Below are 6,380 nucleotides of genomic sequence, written 5' to 3' on the forward strand. Positions count from 1 at the left end.
TTATATTTATAGTGTCCTTATTTTTATATAATAATAAACATGATATATATTTTTGTTTCATGGAAATATATGTAATTGCTTCTTGCATATCCACTTCACTCTGTTCTCAGATCAGGGTACTTCATATTGTCAGTACCTGGGAGCCTGGGCACTAGACAATTTAATCCTATCAGCTATATTTCTACAAATTCTGTATTTACTAGAGCATTGCAATCTTGAGCATTGCTATAGAGTGAAGCACCCAAGGCTGAGAAGTCAATTGGAATGTAGCTGTCGCTTATGGCTGGAATCACCAGGCATGCAGCTTATGTAGACACTAAAACATCTGGCAACTTTTCCAAAGTACAAAAGTAGCTGGGAACCAACTGCCAAGGGGCAACCAGCCTAGGCAAGTGTCCCCCAAGAATGGTAGAGTAGGATAAGCCTCATGTATTCCGTTCTTATTCCACCCATTTCTGCACTTCTCACTTACACCTCAATTACTAACTTATTATCCTTTAAGTGTTTATGGTTTTCATCCTACATTTCATAGAGATGATCCCTACATGCATTACATGTTTGTGTTACCATTGTGTATTAGCATTTCTTAACTAGTATGTTTACTTACTGGCCATTAAAGATATACTTTTCACTTTTGCTCTTTCATTATTTAACTTGCCACTTTCCTGGACTCATTAGGTAATTTATTTACATCTAATTTCATTTAGATTCACAAAGTTACATTCATCATCTATAGGAAAGAGAACTGTGTAATTTTGTGTCTTCCTTTTTATGTAGATATCCTCCTGTTTTGTATTATATTGTTTTGATAGGAATGTCTAAAACCTAGCATAATAACAGCATTATTAGTTACGTTTGCATTACTATGATTAAATACCTGACAGAGACAATTCAAAGGAACAAAGAAGACTGGGAGATGGTTCAACTGTTAAAGGTGCTTGCTTGAAAAGTCTGCTTTCCTAGATTCAAATCTCCTGTACCTACATATACCCAGATGCATAAAGTAGTACATGCATCTGGTGTTTGTTTGCAGTGTCAAGAGGCCCTGCCATGCATGCATGCATGTGCACACATGAGTGCACACACACACAAACACACATCCAAATAAATAAAAAATTTTTAAAATAAAGGAGGATGGCTGGAGGGATGGCTTGGCAGTTAAGGCACTTGCCTGTAAGGCCAAAGGACCCAGGCAAGATTCCCCAGGACCCACATTAGCCAGATGCACAAGGGGGTGCACACATCTGGAGTGTGCAGTGGCTGGAGGCCCTGGCATGCCCATTCTCTCACTCTCTCTTTCTCTCCCTTTTTCTATGTCAACTAATAAATAAATGAAAATAAAATATTTTTTTAAAAATAAAAGAGGAATGATTATCTAGGCTTCTGATTTCAGAGAATTCAGTTGTAAATTCTTGGTCCCATGAGCATGTCAGCGAGAGGTTGTGCTTAAGAATAGCTAATCATATCATGGTTGACCTGAAAGCAAAAAGAGAAGAAAGTATACCAGGAAAGTGTCAGGGATAAAATACCCTTAACGTCCCAAGTGATTCATTTGTTCCAGCAGGTCTCACCTCCCAAAGTTTCCAGACTCTCCCAAAATATTTCTAGCAGCTAGGAACCAAGTATTCATAACATGACTATATAGGGGACATTTTAGATTGAAAATATAGCAAACAATGATACTAGGAATCTTTATTTTTTTTTTCCTGATTTCACATAGAATACCACTCTTTCCTCTCAAAGAATACCTTCATTTTGTCTTGTTCTAAATTGAAATCCATGTCTTCTCTGAAAAAGACACACCTCCCCCAGAAGATAACACTGCATACAAGTGGACCATGACAATATATGATGTTATTGTCGGTTACTTGTGTAATGTCCAAGGACATAGGGGAGAAACAAGCAACCTTGTATGATTATTTTATAGAAGATTGACTTTTCCTTTGATGTGGCTATCATAGGACAGAAAATCCACTTAAATTTCTGTTATAGATTTTTTTGTTGTGTTTTCAGTGTAGGGTATCATTGTAGCCAAGGTTGATCTAGAACTCACTCTGTAGTTCCAGGCTAGCCTTGAACTCACAGCAGTCCTCCTACCTCTGCCTCCCAAGTGCTGGGATTACAGGCATGCACCATCAAGTCCAATGTAACAGTCAGCCTCATGTTGCTGGGATGAACTTCCAAATCAGGCACAGTTATGGGAGTAAAGGATTTATTGAAGCTTACAGATAGAAGGGAAGTTCCATAATGGCAGAAACTGGCCCAATTTCATAGGTCCAAGCAGAGAGGGAAAAAAAGCCACCAGCAGCAGCATCACATGCAATCACACTCCAGGAATACTAGCAGAACTCAGGCATTTTGAATATCTTAGGTTGGAATTCAGATTGCCCCAGTAACAAATACCTTAGGGCTGGACCCCAAGATTTGCCCAGTGATACCTCCTCCAGCCAGGTTGCTGGAGATAAAAATTAAAAGCTTTAATAAACTCCTGAATTTATTAGGGAATATTCATTCAAACCACCACACCCAGCTTGTTATAAATTTTGGTCATTTATTTTTATGATTGTTTCATTTCTCAACTGTTGCCACATTTGGGGATGAGGAGCAATTATTACATATAATTTTGTTATGTATTTGACTACCTAATTGCTAAAAGTAAATTAACCCCCATGAATTTATAGCTACATTAGCATCAGCTTTTCTGTACAACCAACTGTCTATAACTTTAGAAAGAGATACATAATCTCTAAATAATATACATATCCATTTATCTTTAAGTACTGAAGAATTAAATTGCCCCAAGAAAGAACCTGGGAAAAGCCAAGTTGTAGAATATGTTGCCTAACATTGTCCTAGGTTGAATCCCAAATAACAAATACAAACACAGAGAAGGGGGAGGGACAGGAAGAGAATCCTATTAGTTATAACTAGCTGCAGACACAGATTTCTACACTATGGGAACAGGACAAATGAAGTATATGAATTCTATGCAATTGCCATTAAGATTTTGATTGTGCTTCTTTGCATGTTTTATTTGCTCACAGAATGCAGAGAAAATAACATAAAAACCTACTGTACTGTCATTGAATGTTTACCACAGCCTATCTGTGGTAAGCATTACCACAGCCTTTCTTCATATTTTCTCTTTATTATTTCAAGAATTAATATAATTTTGACACATCCAAAAGGAAGGACTTGGGCAACAAGTCTTTCACTTTAAATAGACAAAGGGGCTTTGCTGGAAAGAAATAGAAAGTCACAGTCTAATTTAATATTTTCTTGAGATTTCAGTAATAATTATTCTAATTTCTATCATCACTCAGGAAGTAAGACAACTAATCAACCATTAGGACCTCATGAGATTTAAAACACTTTTGTACAGCAAAGGATACTGATAACAGAGCAAAGAAGCAGTCTACAGACTGGGAGAAAATATTTGCCAGTTATACATCTGATAGAGGAATAATATACAGAGAACAAAAAAGTAAATAATAAGAAACAAGCAAACCAATTAAAAATGGGCTACAAAACTGAATCAAGAGTTCTCAAAGAAAGAAACATGTGCATCTTTGGCCAACAGGGAAATGCAAGTTAAAACCCTTTGAGAGGCCATCTTAGTCTAGTCAGAATGGCTACCATCAATGTTAGAATTTGGGATTGACCAGAGTGACATGAGGAATACAAAAGAGAAAGGAAGCCAGCACTTTATTGGAGGAACAGCAACTTTCTGGGGTGAAACTGCCACTGTTGTGTTTGAATGTGGGAGACTAGAGATTTTTAAAGGGCCAGGGAATGGGGGTCTTTGGGAGAGAAGAATGGAGATTAGGCCTTTCCTACTAGAAAATTTTCAGTGTCAGTAATAGGATACCTTCCAGTGAGTTGTTGGCCAGGGATGTCCCTGATGCCCCCAAACACTACGTGCCATTGCTGAAGCTCTTGGTTTCCCACAAGGAATACATGGTAAGACCCTATTGCTGAAGACTCCACATGCTTGGGCTGTAAGGTCACTGAGAAATCTTTCTGGAGCTGAGCTCAAAACCTCCTCTGTGTGGACCAGTTGACAGAAAGCTGGAAAAAGCTATACTATATGCAGCTCCATGGAGAGAGAAGTCATCAGTGGAGACCAACAACAGTAGACACTGAAAGCCTTAAGCTTGGGCCAACCAGGCCATAGAAGCCATTGGGTACAATAGTGGCATGTCTGTTATGGGGGAAACCAACCACTCTCTAATTGGATTAGAGGCCTACTCCATTGAAGAGTGGAGTTGTGAGGGGGACGTGGGGGGTGGGAATTAGGGTCTAATCTCTCTCTCTCTCACACACAAATAAGTAAATAAATAAATATAGAAATTCTTACCCTTCAAGGTGACTTGCTACAAACATGACCTGAGAATAGCACATGTGGACCCCACAGCACCTTGAATTCTTGACACCTTCAGCAACAATGTTCATGGATATTCCAGATCAATTGCCTCTTTTAATAGGGAAATTATCTAAGTGGTTTGTCTGCTAGAAAGAGACAACAAATTATCCTGTAGTGAGGGGACTCATTTTTTACTAGGAACAAAGCTATAGAAAGAAACCAGTGAGACATTTTCATGAGTATTCACCACAACTGGTAACAAGACATTACCTATAAAGGATCTAAGAAGGCACTATTAATATCTGCTCTTCCTCAGGTTTCTTTTAAATTCTATATCATTAGTGCCTACTACAGCTTTTATTATAGAAAGTTCTAAATGTACAACACAATATGAAAACAGTTGTCAAGCTTCAAATTTATATACAATTCCAAGATTCCAAGAAGTAAAGACATACTTTTGAATAGTTTAAACTTTTCCTTGTTTTCTTACTAATTATTAATTTGGACAGGTGTGGTGGTGCATGCCTTTAATCCCAGCACTCGGGAGGCAGAGGTAGGAGGATTGCTGTGAGCTCAAGGCCACCCTGAGACTCCATAGTGAATTCCAGGTCAGCCTGAGATAGAGTGAGACCCTACCTTGAAACCCCCCCCCCAAAAAAAAATTAATTTGGGGCCTGGAGAGTCTATGAAGCCTAAGGATCCATGTCCAATCTCTTTCCAGATCCCACTGGGAAATAGAATTCGGGTCATTAGGTTTTTCAGGCAAGTGTCTTAACCATGGAGCCATCTCTCCAGCCCTGCTGCTTTTTTTTTTTTTTTTCTTTTAAGAGACAGCAAAGTATAATGAGTAAGTGTACAGCTGTGGGGGCATCCTGCCGGCCCCACTAACCAGCCATTTGGTATTCGGCAAATTACCTCTTTACTATGCCCTTTCCTTACCTGTTAAACAGGGTCCATTATGGTCTCTCTTTCATGAAGTCTTATAACAGTCAGTGCCTGAAAAGCACTTAGAAAAATTAACAAAACGACATTTAGTAAAAGAGTAATACATTCTTGCTTCAGATTCTCTCTAACATTTCTGTCCTCTTTTTTTTTTATAAGTAGAGCCTTTATTTATTTAAAAAATACTTTTATTAATTTATTTGCAAGTGGGGGTTGAACAAGAGAGTATGGGCGTGCCAGGGCATGCTTGCGGCTGCAACTGAACTCTTTTTTTTCATTGTTTTCTCCAGCCCAATCTTCTCACAATTTTTTTTTCATTGTATTCGTTGTAAATGGTACTATGTTGCCTAAGAACTTTTTTTTTTTTCTTTTTCCCACCCCCGATGTTTCTTTCTAATGAATCGACCATTACATTTCAAACTTTCTGAAATGGCCAACAGACCATAGAAAGACATTTCTTTAGGCTCCAGTTTGAAACCAGCAGCTTTAGCAAACTGCTGGCCTTGATTCAGGGCCAATGCAACTGAACTCTTGATGCATGTGTCACTTTGTGCATCTGGCTTTACATGGGGACTGAGGAATTGAACCAGGGCCATTTCTCTCTAGCCCCTCTAACATTTCTTTCTTTTTTTTTTTTAATTTGTTTATGTGAGAGAGACAGACAGAAAGAGAAAGAGGCAAAGAGAGAGAGATTGAGAGACAGAATGGGCATGCCAGGACGTCCAGCCACTGCAAATGAACTCCAGACACATGTGCCCCCTTGTGCATCTGACTAATGTGGGTCCTGGGGAAACAAGCCTTGAACCAGGGTCCTTAGGCTTCACAGGCAAGTGATTAACCACTAAGCCATCTCTCCAGCCCACATTTCTTTTAAGTAATAACAAAAACTATGTGTGGTCTCACAGCCACACAGAACAATATGAATGCAAAGGAGGTAAGGTATTATTTATGTCTGTTTCACTTCTGTTGTCCTTCCTGGTAAGCTAGTTTGTTTTTTTTTTTAACATTTTAAGATATAATAACATATGTTAATGTGTTCAGTGAACACAAAACTCCAGTCTGTAATAATTGACAG

The 6,380-nt window shown here is 38.5% G+C and overlaps 1 non-coding gene across 1 annotated transcript; it reads right to left on the minus strand.

The window, feature by feature from the left end:
* Positions 1-5,686: 5,686 nt before the first annotated feature.
* LOC123457846 lies at positions 5,687-5,823 on the minus strand. The gene has a single exon (XR_006635207.1). It is a non-coding gene; the product is annotated as a small nucleolar RNA SNORA2/SNORA34 family (small nucleolar RNA).
* Between the last annotated feature and the right edge of the window lie 557 nt (positions 5,824-6,380).

The sequence above is a fragment of the Jaculus jaculus genome, chromosome 1 (genome assembly GCF_020740685.1).
Source record: "Jaculus jaculus isolate mJacJac1 chromosome 1, mJacJac1.mat.Y.cur, whole genome shotgun sequence".
Classification (NCBI taxonomy): domain Eukaryota; kingdom Metazoa; phylum Chordata; class Mammalia; order Rodentia; family Dipodidae; genus Jaculus; species Jaculus jaculus.